This window comes from Anas acuta, chromosome Z (genome assembly GCF_963932015.1).
Source record: "Anas acuta chromosome Z, bAnaAcu1.1, whole genome shotgun sequence".
Classification (NCBI taxonomy): Eukaryota; Metazoa; Chordata; class Aves; order Anseriformes; family Anatidae; genus Anas; species Anas acuta.
Window position 1 is genome coordinate 19,940,777 of NC_089017.1, and position 13,626 is coordinate 19,954,402.

Sequence of the window (13,626 nt, forward strand, 5' to 3'; positions counted from 1 at the left end):
AGATGGAATGAGCACTACTCTTGGAACTTCTAAAGAAAAGGTACTACCAGATCAACTGGGATAGTTGTTACAAAGCAAAACTGGATGCTGATGCATACTTCTCAGTTTGCATTTGTTTAGTTTAAACACTGAAGTTTTTGCTTCTATAATGCTTCCTCTGCAAGTCTGTGAATCGCTAAGGCAATCCATTGGTAAAGTATGCACTACTGTAATTGTTTAAACTGAGAGCTATGAACCATCCTTCTGGAGTGAAGGGTCTGTTTAAACAAAGTGTTTATTTAAGCTCTGTACAAACAAATACCTAATGAAGAGCTATATATTGTAAAAGAGGAAAACATGAAGTGGGCTGTGGGTCAAGGCACCATCTTTCTTTTCCAGGATGTTTTATTGTCACATTAATAGTAGATCTATGTTATTAATTGATGGGAAAGCCAGCTATTTAGTTAAATATTTGACTTGTCTTTTCTCATGGTTTCAGCATGTTGTGTACCTGGATGTGTGGCAAAGCATTGGTGGAAGTGTATCGCTTCCAGAGCATTAGGCTGAGTCAGCAAGTTGGTGATTCTGTCTTTCTCTTAAACTAGAAAGAGGTTGTCAAATCTAATTCCTTCATCTGCCGTGTTCTGTGGACAATCATTTCTTTCTGCTAATATACAACTTCATAGGTCAAAAATAATTTGTGCATTTCAAAGCAGTGTGTTTGGGTGCTAATATGCATGTTTAGCTTGATCCTCTTGATCCTTGATTACTTGATCCTCTTCAGCATTATCTGAGTTGCAGTGAAAGGGTTCCTGCTTACCTGAATGATTTTTGCCAGCATGGATCCACAGTCCTTGCCAGCTGTGTTTCTGAATGACTCTAAGATGTTATGGTAAGGGTATGATTGATTTCAGCCCTGTCTTTCTTGAATGATAAAGTATAATTACTGCTGTAACTATGGGTTTTGGGTAAGTCTCTTAAAGGCTCTAGCACTCTGATGTCTGATAAAGATATATTACTATATTGACAGCAAACAGTTGATGTGGAGTTTTGTACTGCTTAAGTCCCTTCATTGTGTTGAACACGACAAGCTGGAATTGTGCAGTACCTGTTCACAAGTAAAATTACAGGCTGCAAGCTGATCAAACTTTTAAGTATGGATATTTTACTGTTGAGTGAGTACTGGTGAAGGGAATGGCTCTACTATTGTACTTTCTGAACTACAGGAAGATTTGAAGCTCCAATGCATGTGTTAACCTAACTCAACATCCACAAAGACAGGTAGCATTGATGGAAAATTTAAACAGAATGCATAATTGCCAGAAATTGTGTGTGTTGTATAAACAGGGAAAATAATATTTGACTCTTTCACTCACTTGTTCTTAGCTTTTCCTTTCCTTTAAAAACTTCTTTGTCTTTATTATTTATTTTTTTTTTAACGAGAAAAAAAAAATAGAAGGAGAGAAAGAGAAGCACCTTTTGATGCTTTTCTTCTGTGCCTTGAAGGCTAAATAAGTTAGTGTAACAAATATTTAAATCAGTGCATTTATGATAGTATTGTCACTGGCAGTACCAACAGGTTGCTTTAGCTGATTGATGTATAATGCGTGTTAGAGGTGTAATGTCTTTTTCATGTGCCGGATCCAGCGTTCATCTTACTTTCTAAGTAATCTGACATTTCCATTTACTTCAAGGCAGGTACTGAGAATTAAAAAGAAAAAAATAAAATAGCCTTTTTGGTATTCTTGTGCTCTCTGTTTCCTGGCAAGCTGTCAGAACGTTTTTTGTGTCTCCTGTCCCTGACAGGGTGAGCTACCTTACAGTCTCTTGGAGAATTTCCTAACTATGGGCCTTTTGAGACACGTTTGGGGAGAACTTGGCAGGAAAGAGACAGTTCTGACTGAAATTGAGAGCTAACAGGGGATTTCCATTAGTACAATAGCCTCTCGTTATAGCAGTAACTGCCTCAGACCGGAACGATGGAGACACCAGCTTCCTGCGCTTTCCCAGCAGAGTGGCTGAAGGCGATACCCAAGCAGGCCCCCGCTTCCCAAATCTGGCCAAAGGGGTTTACTGAGTTATTCAGAAGTGCATTGTTAAACATCTGTTTAAACAGTCTGTTTTATTACCCCTTAACATGCTTCTCAAGGTAAGCAATAAGGCTACTGGCCTACGTTATTTTTTACTCTACTAACCTTATTTTGTTTTATTTTTGGAAGCTGTTTGACCTACTGATTACCCTTAAGCAACAAATTACTGATTTTATTCTATCTAGATGGCCAGGAGTAACCCTTACTAAAGTCGTTTCCCATCATTTTCCTCTCTTGTTCTCTCCAGGGACCTCAGCATACTGTTTAAGCCTCTGATTAATTTATCTTGCTTTTTCACTGATTTTAATAGCTTACCGTACTCATGTAAGACCTAGGAGGTTGCCAAGCCAAAGTCAGCATTATCCTTCTTTTGTCTGAAGAGAGTCTTTGGGATGGAAGGAGGAGACTCTCTAGAGGATTGGAGAAGAGCAAATGTAGAACTAGACTCCATACATTTTTTTTTTTAATGTGATTGGCAAAAAGAAGGGAATTATAAGACAGTCAGTAAAATCTTAAGAGAAGGGAAAATTATAAGCCAGTGAGCAAAACCTTTATCCCTGCACATTTTTTAACAAGTTATTAGACAGTTGCTTTGTAAGCACCTCTGGGAGATTAAAATTTATAAGTATCCAGCATATATTTATCAAAAACAAACAGTGACAGACAATTTTAATTTCCTTCCTTGGCAGTGTAGCTGGCTTTGTAGATTAAAAGTTCAGTAGATGGATGAGATATCTTGACATTGTTATTTTTTTTTCGTGCAGTGACTGCACGTGATATTCTTTGTGCTATCTCATGGCTAAGGAACTCCACGTGAAGTCACTATGATGGTTGAGAAAAGGTCTCCAAGTATAGTATTGATGGATTACTTACAGCTAAGAGAGCATTTCATATAGGTCAGTGTGTTTTCTGTTTGGTGATCTGTATTTTATTTAGGCAGTTGACTAGCAGAATACACAGAATGTGTTTGTTAACAGCAGCAAGCTAGGGTGTTGCATTAGCATGGTGGAAATTTAAGATAAATTCTGAATGATGACAAAAAATGATTTGCAAGCTGTGATCTCCAAATGAAGTGAATCCAATGATTGCTTACAAGGTGTAGAGAAGGGTAACTCACAAAATAAGCTTATTTTGACTAAGCCAAAATTCACACATGGTACTGTGCCTCCACTAGAATATTTAATGGTTTCTCATGTGGAAAAGTGTTGTTTGAAAAGCCACCATCCTGATAATTTGGAGAGAGAGCCTAAAGGCTATCCAAATGCAAACTGAAATTCCAAAAGGTGAGCACAAGTTGGTATGGTTTGCACAATTTTTGAAAGAAGAGTTGAAACCTAAAATAGCGTAGCCAAAGAAAACCTGGGGTTTATGATTGAATGACAAATAGCACCCAGGATGTATGAACAGGGAATGTCACATGCAAGAAGGGCAGTAGCCATTTTTCTCATCACTGGTGATATCTCATACACAGTATTGTATATATTTTAGGGTTACTAGCTTTTTTCTTTTTCTTTTTTTCTTTTTAAAGGACACAAACGTTTTGAGAGTGTTTTAAGAAAGCATCTGTAACAAAGTGCTTTGAAAATCCAAGAAAAATGTGAAGGAAGTGACTGTTTCATCTCACTGAGGGTTGTAGGAGACACATCTCATGGGAAGTGACAGGCTTTGTAGGAGATGGTCACTAGTGGGGTCCTCCAAGGCTCCATGTTAGGGCCAATCCTCCTCAATGTTTTTATAAACTATTTGGATGTAGGACTAGAAGTTGTTTTGAGCAAATTTGCCAATGACAATAAACTTGGAGGAGTTGTGGACTCAGCTGAGGGTGGAAAGGCCTTGCAGACAGATCTGGACAGATTGGAGAGCTGGGTAATCACCAACCACATGAAATTTAACAAGAGCAAGTGCTGGGTCCTGCACCTGGGATGGGGCAACCCTGGCTATGTGTACAGACTGGGTGATGAGATTCTGGAGAGCAGCCCCACAGAGAGGGATCTGGGGGTTGTGGTTGACAGCAAGGTGAATATGAGCCAGCAGTGTGCCCTGGCAGCCAGGAAGGGTAACCGTATCCTGGGGTGTATCAAGCACAGCATCGCTAGTCAGTCGAGGGAAGGGATTGTCCTGCTCTACTCTGCGCCAGTGTGGCCTCATCTCGAGTACTGTGTGCAGTTCTGGGCACCACAGTAAAAAAAGGATGTAAAACTGTTGGAGAGTGTCCAGAGGAGGGTGATGAAGATGGTGAAGGGCCTAGAGGGGAAGACATATGAGGAGTGGCTGAGGTCACTTGGCCTGTTCAACCTGGAGAAGAGGAGGCTGAGGGGAAACCTCATTGTGTCTACAGCTCCCTCATGAGAGGGAGTGAAGGGGAAGGCGCCGACCTATTATCCTTAGTCATGAGTGATAGGACCCAGGGGAATGTTGTCAAGCTGAGGCAAGGGAGATTTAGGCTAGACATCAGGAAGAGGTTCTTCACCAAGAGGGTGGTCACACACTGGAACAGGCTCCCCTGGGACATAGTCACTGCACCAAGCCTGTTGGAGTTTAAGAAGTGTTTGGACTGTGCACTTAATCATGTAGTCTAAAATTTTGGGTAGACCAGTGTGGTGCCAGGAGTTGGACTCCATGGTCGTTATGGGTCCCTTCCAACCTGGGGTATTCTATGATTTTATTCTATTCTATGAGATACTACTATTTTTTCTGCTTTCTCTAGTGGGAGATAGTATGACTTGGAGTGGATAATAGAAAGATAAGAACTGTCTAAGGTATACAAATTTCTGTGGCAGCTGATTGATACCCTGCATTTATGATGTGCTTTAGCTCTCATATTCTCAATAACACGTGTGTAAGTTAGTTGTTGAATAGATGACTTAAAGATGTTGTGAAATAGCCTTCGAAATGAGAGAGATATCCAGAAACTGGTGAGACATGAGACACCGAATATTTTCATGGAGGAACTATCTATATTTGCTTGTATCTCACAGTAAGTATTAGATAAGATGATCTTCTGAAGTCTTTTCTGGTTCCATTTGTGATTCTACTAGTGTAGGTGCAATTTGATTCAAGGAAAAAAAAAGCAAACTGGCTTCTGAAACAAGAGCTAGTCCCAGAGGAATGACTGTTTTTTATATATATTTGGGAAATACTATGTCAGAGAGTAGTGAGGTGCTCTATTCCTTCAGCAGACTTGATTTGACCAAAATTCTAGATAAAACTGAAGTGATGCAGATTTTGATGGAAATGTAATGGTTAACTGAAAACAAACAAACAAACAAACAAAAAAGTAAAAAAAAAAAAGTAACATTTAAGACAAGAAGGTAGCAGAAATTTTGGTCTAAACGACTTCTACCCTGGACTGAGTAAGATCAATGCGCTGCACTGGAACACTCCGGAGATGAGATCCACCTGTCCAGTCTTGATTTCTGGAACAGCATTCTAAAAGTGCACTGGTATTTAACCTCTTTGCAGAAAGCAACCTCAGCCTTTATATCTGGTTGTACCTAATTTGTTTTCCTGTTTGAGAGCTAGCTGTGGATCATGGCTTGTTTCTCAGCAGTGAATAAAATCACAGATATGAAAGAAGTAAAATCATTTTTCTCATCTGTAATTTTTGTTTCTCACAATACTTATACAAATGTCCAAATCTGTTGTCATACATTATATCAGGTTGTTTGCAGAAATAGTAATTAATGCTTCTTGTGAAGGGGAGGAGGATTGAATGGGAGGGGAGTAACACTCTAATGTCTCTGTACATTTTGTGCATGTTGGTTTGTCTGCCTTTATTTGGCATTTTTTCCAGTACTTCATGAGAAAAGAAGAAAAGCTGTATTCTGGTCAGACCAAGTGTCCTTTTAGCTCAATGTTCTCATGGAAGGCAGCCAGTAAAGGTGCTTTGGGAGAAAAATGTAAAAAGTGCATTAAGTATAGTGAGTCTTTCCCATGGTTGGGTCCCTTAATTAGTGTTTTAGGGACTGCCTTAGCTGAAAGTTGCACACAAGCATGTTTGGTTTAAATAAGCAGTAGAATGTCCGTCATTTGAGAATTTACATGTAGTTCTTTTTTGAGCCCATTTATGCTTCGTGGGTGTCCAGAGTCTTGATGCAATGATTCACTAACTTAAGTATTATGGGTTGTGAAGAACAAACATTTTGTTTCAGATTTACCACTTCATCGGCTGCCCTCTAGTGTGGGGGTTGTGTTTTGTTTTGTTTTGTTTTGTTTTGTTTTGTTTTGTTTTGTTTTCAGTGAGAAATGGTTGCTTGTTGACTTTTCCATACATCAGTCATTCTGCCAGCCTCTGTGCTCTTATTCTTGATGATTTTTCTTCTTTGCTGAAGACTTCAAGTCTGTTTGGCATTGGAAAGTTTGACAGGGCTCCAGTCAGTCTTACAACACTGTGAAAGCACTGCTGGTGGCCAAGGCACTATAGTTTTTTACTTTCCCACCAGTAAAACTGGGCTAAGATTTCTTCAATTAACTGAGGTTCTTTTTCTGTGAAGTCCTATTAATGCCTGTTTGCAATTATTATGAATTACAGATTACACCTATAAATTAAGAAGGAACCAGCGTATTTCTGAAAATGAAAACTTCCATGAGTAGTATATTATTTAAGTTCCTCTCTTTGTATGCTGTACATAGTCATTGCAATACACTTGTAATAGGTATATTTGTATGGTTTCTCCTTTTATTTTATATAAAGATTTGAGAACACTGAAGGCAATCTTATTACAGCATCTTACTTTAATAAATATGTTGATAAACAGCTCATGTGTCTGAGAAACAAGACGTTAAGTAAAATTTCAGTTAAATAGGAACAGAATTATTTCAGAATGTAAAGTAACAAACACCTGGTTTTGTTTCCAAAGTAAATCATCCATCTATACCTGGTTATGAATTGGATCCAAATCATGACCCAAGTTTGTTGAGCAAAGTTTGTTAAGCAGAATCTTTCCCAAAACCCTGTCAGTCCAATTTTACGGCTTTCTTGCCCATTAGCCAGCAATATGTGCCTGTCTGCAGTGTATCAAACACAGTGTTACTCCCCTTTTGGCTATGCTGTACCCTTTTGGCCTTGCACAGGGGAGTGAGGTTATATGGAGCAAACAGTAGCAGAAAGGACAGTGCGTGTATGGCTTTGGGGGTTTACAATGTATAGTAGTGCTATGCAGTGTGCAGGATTAGTGAAAAGTGAGTAGATCTCTGCTAAACATGAATGTCTTGAATGTGAGGTGGTGGTAGAAAGTCAGCAGCGAGGCTGGTGGGACGTGGCCCAAACAAAAATGTCTCAGTCCTGTTCATTCCTGCATTAGGAGGAAACCGTACTCTGTGATATTAAGAATTAACAAGTGTGTTTAGCACATAGCCCTACCTGCTATGTAAGTGTCTTTTATACAGCCTCGTTATAAGGCATTTCCCTCCATGAGCTGTTAGTTTTCTGGACTGGCTTCTCTAAGTGCTTCTCTCTCTAATTTTTCATTCATATGGTTGATTACAGCCGTTGACAGAAAGGCAGACTTGTCAACACTAGCAGGGTACCTTTGCATTTTACAGAAATAGGTGGCCAAGTGCAGGAGAGACTATAAAATATGCTGTCAGAAGTCTTGATAAACTGCAAAAGACAAATCTGACAAAAATAAGTTTCATTATTAGCAAGAACTTATGGAACTACTTTAATTAGTTTTCCATAGCTGAGGAATTCTTTACCATATAAGGGTTTACTTTAGATGCAAACTTTCCATTAGCAGCCAAACACACTGTAAATTTTAATTAAAATAATTCAGACTTCACTCCTCCAAAAGTTGGTGAAATATGTATCTTTGTTTTGTTTGATTTTTTTTTTCATATACTGTATGGAGAGCTTAAGCAGTGAAAAGGATCCAATGGATGGTGTGGTTTTCCTTACTGCCTGCTAGCTTGCGTGGAGAATAAGACACATGTGCAGTTTGCAGCTCCACAACAGAAGTTTGCACTAGACCATGTCATTCTCTACTAAATGTTACTTGGAGCTGCATACCATACAGAATTTAAAAAGTGGACAGGAAAGTCTGCTGGAAAGCAGAATAAAGACCAGGTCAGCAAGTGAAAGGAGTTGGGCCAATATGTGGCCTGCTATGAATAATTGAGCCTAAAATTAAGGGGAAATATTTTATAGGTGTTTCCCCTGCATCTTTGTCAGTGTTGTTTTGAGTTACAGAAGTTGAAAGCAAACTACAAGTTTTGGCAAGCAGGCTAATGCTTTCTAACAGAATGGTCATAAATGATGACTTAAAACGTCGTTTTCAAAGTAGTACAAGTGATTGCACTTGTGCTATTATCTAGTAACTCACACAGTGGTTAAGTTACGTTGTTACAATGCCTTGGCTCCTTCCTTCTTTGAATTGTTAAATGTCCCTTTTACTTAGAAACTGAGAATTCTGACTGGCAAGGTTTGTATGCCCAATAGATCAAATTTAGAGTAGCATTAAAACTGTAATTAAACATTTTTAGTGCTTCAAAATTGAATTGTTCTGTAGCAGTCAGTAATAGTTTAAAGCTATGCTACTGATACTAGCAGGAGCAATTGAACTAAGCAAGTGCTTATCACTTTTAAAAATCTTACTTTGAATATACAGCACTTTTGTTGTTGTTTAAGGTTACTTTTTTTCTTTCATAGCTAAGTGATTTTTATTATCATTTTATATTTGCTTTGCTGTAAAATATCAGTCGAAGAGCATTGGTTTGGGTGTGGAGGGGCTCTTTGTAGCCTTGTTTCTAGGCATTGTTCCAAAGTACACAGTTAAAGTGCTTTATAGGTCTTGTTTAGGGCAGGGCTTTTAATGCAGAGATCACCACTGAGTCCTTTTGATACAATTTTGCAAATACTTAGTTCTTGATCTTTATTTTAAACTCAACATTATATTTTTGTAGAGTGTGGCAGTTAAAAACGTGACTGTCCTGTGCTTTAAAGAGGAACAAGGAACTTCTCTATTTTTTCTGCATACATGGCACTTTTGGAGAAGTCTGGCAATGGGAGAGGAGGAGAGGACAGGAGAATTAATTGTATTAGAAGGCTCAGGAGGTCATCTTGCTGCAAGGAATGTTAAGCAGAGAGCTTCAGCTGGATTATTACGGTGAGGCTGTACACTGATCTGTTCTTCAGTGCCCATGACTGAAGTTTATGATGCATGGTAGATGCCTTTAGGCAGAGAATGAGTAGCCAGCTTTTCATTAATTTGTAACAGAGAGACTGGTGGGAACGTTGTTCCATACCATAGAGAGCCTGTAGTGAATTCCTTCAGCGTCAAGAAAGCTAAAAATAATACTCAAAAACGTGGGCTTTAGCCAGACCCTTTGTTTTCTGAACATCCATTTGCACAGGGGTTAAAACTTCACTATGAAAATAAGAAGAGCCAGAAGTACCTTCTCTCATCTTAGTGTAATCTTGAGACCATTAAGCTGTTGGATATATTTTGGAAAAGATTTAAAATCGGCCAGTAATGCTTATATATACAATATGCCTGGAATGATTTGGGGAATTTGTCTACGTGCAATTAACAGATTTTCTAAGAAAATTCATGCTGCTTGTAAGCTCTCTGCATCCTTGTAACTCTTTCTACGCTCCTTTCCTGTGTGTGCTTTCAGTGAGGGGTCTGGGGTGGATGATCCAGCCCATCTGTCTCAATCAAATCCTGTGGCTTCCAGTAAGCAGAACTGAGGAAGAACTGCACGCTAGATAAAAACCAGTTTTCCTCAGCTGCTGTGTGGAAGAGTAATGTTTCAAGAAATTTTAATTTCCACAGGAAAAGGAACCAAGATAAGAGACCTTGTCACAGCCCTTTGAAAACAGGGGTGGAATGGGTCATGGAGGAAGATATAACAGTGTGGGGAGAAAACAATGAAGCAACGAACTGCTGAAGGGAGCAGTGCTGATGCTGTAGCTGAAAGTGGCTGAAGGAGGCTGGTGGCAGTGTGAACAGAAAGCTTCTGAAAAGACAGCACTGAGAGGTGAGCTGGAAATCTTGGTCATGTAGAGATTTCTGATCGGGTCCCCAGGCATTTTGAAGTATGGGGGGGAAGAGGGAACTGAGGCAGGAAGCTGCCTTTATGGGCCCTTATTGGCTTCAGTGTCAGTGTGAAACTAGAACACATTTAAATTATTTTTAAATTAAGCCTTAAAAATGTACATTTGAAGCTCTAAAAAGCTTCAGAGAGTGAAGATGTAAAAATGCTGGATGAAACTGTGTGGGTGTGTTTCAGCAGCATCATATTCCTAAGAAGCAAACTATAAATGGCAAGGATGGTGTTCTGGGCAGAAACCTGTCCCCGGTGGATGTTTCACACTTCTCAGGAGGCATGTCCACGCTAGAGTCTTTTCCTGCAGATAAACGTAAGCACTCTCTTCCCTACCCCCCCAAAAAAAACAAACCAAAACAAAAGGAAATACAAAATTATTGGAGTAGTAAGATGCTGTCCTGCTCCCTGTGTGACAACCAAGTTGTTAGGGCACTTAGCCATGAAGTGAAAAGTAGATGTGTTTCTCACTGCGAGGTGGTTCAGGTTGTCCCACCTTTCCTGGCCAGAGAGGAGAGCTCAAGCTCTTGGCTCTCAAGAAGAACGTGGAGATTACCACTGCTCTGGAGACTCTTCTTGTGGCCTTAAACAGTAGAAAAGGACTTTTTGAAGTCACTGCAGTGGTTGGTTGTGATTGGTTTCAGTGGCCAGGGTATTGTTCATGTGTCTGTGAATTTGGGAAGAAAGAAAATGAAAATACTCAATGTTAGGTTAAACTCCACAACCTATGAAACGAGCTATATGCACATAAGAATGTTCAGCAAGATGTTTTTTTTTGTGGTGTGCAGGTCTGTGAATAAAGCTCCTGTCACTCACTTGGGTGAGGGTCTGGCAAATATCATTCCTTAACTTTTTTTTTTTTTTTTTTGTAATTTGCAGAAATAAGAAAGATGCGTTTATCAGAAAAAAAGTCCTTCCTTAAAATTCAGACAGGAAACAAATGGAAATCCCATTAGCATTGTGTTGAACCAGGAAAATACTCTTGATTTACAGATATTCTTTTGACTGAATACACGAATATATTTCTTTTTGTAAAATGGGGTGGAATAGTTGAATTTAAAAGCTGTTTGGGGCAATGTAAACATATTACTAACCCCAATGCTTAAGTGAAGGAAATGTGTCCTTCATGCTTTCCCTTAGGAGTTAATGCTTTGCATTAAGTGGTAGTAATTTGCACAACCTATAAATAAAATAAGTAAACTATAAGGGACTAAAGGTATTTTTTTCTTCCCTTCTCTTTTAAGGAGTGCCCTTCATCTCTTTACTGTGCATAGCTGCACTATGAAAGAGCTGTATTCAACTATATTCAAAAGTACTAGAAGGAATTTATTGTTTTCTTACTCCTGAGCCTTAAATATATGTTCCTTTCATATTGTTATTTATGTTAATGATGATTTTAGAGACATACTTGATCAGTTGATAAATAGGACACTGAAACAGTTGATAAATAGGACACTGAAAGTTGCCATGAAAACTTTTTGTTTTGCTTTGTTTTTATTCTGTAGGAATATAGAAAATTTATTTGGTCTCATTGTTGGCTTCACAGCTTTCCTGCACAGGTCTCTCTTTCTTTTTTTTTTTTAATGTTTCATCTAAGAGTATTAAGCACCCTTAGCATTCTGTCTTTTATAATGAGCTTTTTTCAAATGTAGACAAAAATATTCAACTTGTTTTATATAAGCATTAACAAAATTGGAAATTAGAGAAGGAAGGTTGCTCCTTTATTATCCTCAAGAGTTATTAAAATATTCTTCCACCTCCATTCTTTTTGCTTCCCATTTTAGTTTTATTATTAATTTGTTTAAATTATTTTTTTTCACTTCAGATCATCCTTGTTTCAGATCATCCGTGTTACAAATGGAAAAAAAATCCCTCCAAAGTTATTGTTTAAAAGAAGTTTTGAACAAGGTTGTCCTTCCACATAGGCAGAAGGATGACAGCTGCATCACTAACAGTCTAAGATTCCCCAAAATTGCTGTCAAGAAGCTCCTTGGCTTCTCTTCTTGTCCTTGCAATGTTGGATCACTGCTCAAACATGAAGACTCAGAGTGGCTTCCAGGTTGAATCTGTTGTTCTGTGACTACAAAGGATGTGCTTTATGTTCATCTTCAGGCAGTCCCTATAAGACTTCATTTTTTCACTCTTCAGCTTTTTCTTGTTTTGGCATTCATTTCTTTGAATCATAGCATCATAGAATGGTTTGTTTTGAAAGGGACCTTAAAGGCCATCTGATTTCAACTCCCATGCAATAGGCAGGGACACCTCCCACCAGAGCAGGTTGCTCAAAGCCCTATCCAAGCTGGCTTTGAGCACTTCTGGGGATGGGGCATCCACAGCTTCTCTGGGCAACCTGTTCCAGTTCCTTCACCACCCTCATAGTAAACAATTTCTTCCTTATATCTAACCTAAACCTACCCTCTTATAGTTTAAAGCCACTCCCCCTTGTCTTATTACTACAGTTCCTACAAAGAGACCCTACCCAGCTTTTCTGCAAGACCTTTAGGTATTGGAAAGTTGTTATAAGGTCTCCCTGGAGCCTTCTCTTCTCCAGTTGAACAGCCCCAACTCCCTCAGCCTATCCTCATATGAGAGGTGCTCCAGCCCCTTGATCATATTCGTGTCCCTTCTCTGGACTTGTTCAAGTATGTTCACATCCTCCTTGTGCTGGGGACCCTAGAGCTGAATACAACACTCTAGGTGGAGTCTCACAAGAGCACTGTAAACTTTAAACAAAACTTTGAAAGGTTCTCAGTAAACAAGGCTTTGCCTTACAAACAGTAAGAGGCTGGTGGTGAAATCTTTGGTGAAGCCTATAACTGAAGAAGCCAGACCTGCGGTAGTAGGGTTCTTGAATGTTAATCATTTAATCATTCTGTGGTAGATAGTTAATAGGATTAGATAAAGGTTTAAAGGAACTGAAATCAATTCACTACTAAGAACTTTGGAGCTGCAAAACTGCATTAAACCTAAAAGACATGATTACTAATTTTAATGAAGAACATGCTTTTTGTAGCATAACATTCAACTTTGGTTTTATATACATGTAAAGTTTCCAGAATTTCCATAAGGCTTCTGATTTTGAAGATGCAGAAAGAAAAGGTTTCTGTTTTCCTTGTTTGTCATCAGCAGCTGCCTGTGAATTTTTTATTTTTTTTTGCTAGATAACAATTGCAAGCAACACATTTTAACAAACCAAATGTGATATGCATCTTTATATTACTTGATAGCGACAAAACAACAACAACAACAACAAAATACAACCCAAAAAACACCAACTGTGACTAAAGGCTATATGAAGTCTCTGGCCTCACAGGTTCCTGATCATTGATGCATGTAATTTTTAAAATTGTCAAAAAAGTGATTGAGGCAACCAACTACCAGTAAAAAGTTTCTTTGATCAGGCTTTTAAAACTGCCTGTAAATATTTGTGGAGTTTGATTGTAGTGTGATATAGTGTGATAATGGAAACATTGTAGGTTGTTTACGAAGAAAGTAATGTTGATGGTTGGAGAAA

General features: G+C 38.6%; 1 protein-coding gene across 3 annotated transcripts in view; it reads left to right on the forward strand.

Moving 5' to 3' along the window:
* Positions 1-13,626, forward strand: part of LHFPL2 (LHFPL tetraspan subfamily member 2) — a 132,891-nt gene that overhangs the window by 41,799 nt on the left and 77,466 nt on the right. The window contains exon 1 of one of the 3 annotated variants that reach the window (XM_068667112.1): positions 9,154-9,172. The exons of 1 other annotated variant lie outside the window; for it this stretch is intronic. The gene's annotated coding sequence lies outside the window, so the exon portion shown is untranslated. Of the gene's footprint in view, positions 1-9,153; positions 9,173-9,893; positions 10,047-13,626 lie in introns of those variants that run through there. One more of the 3 variants, XM_068667111.1, reaches the window with a different exon arrangement.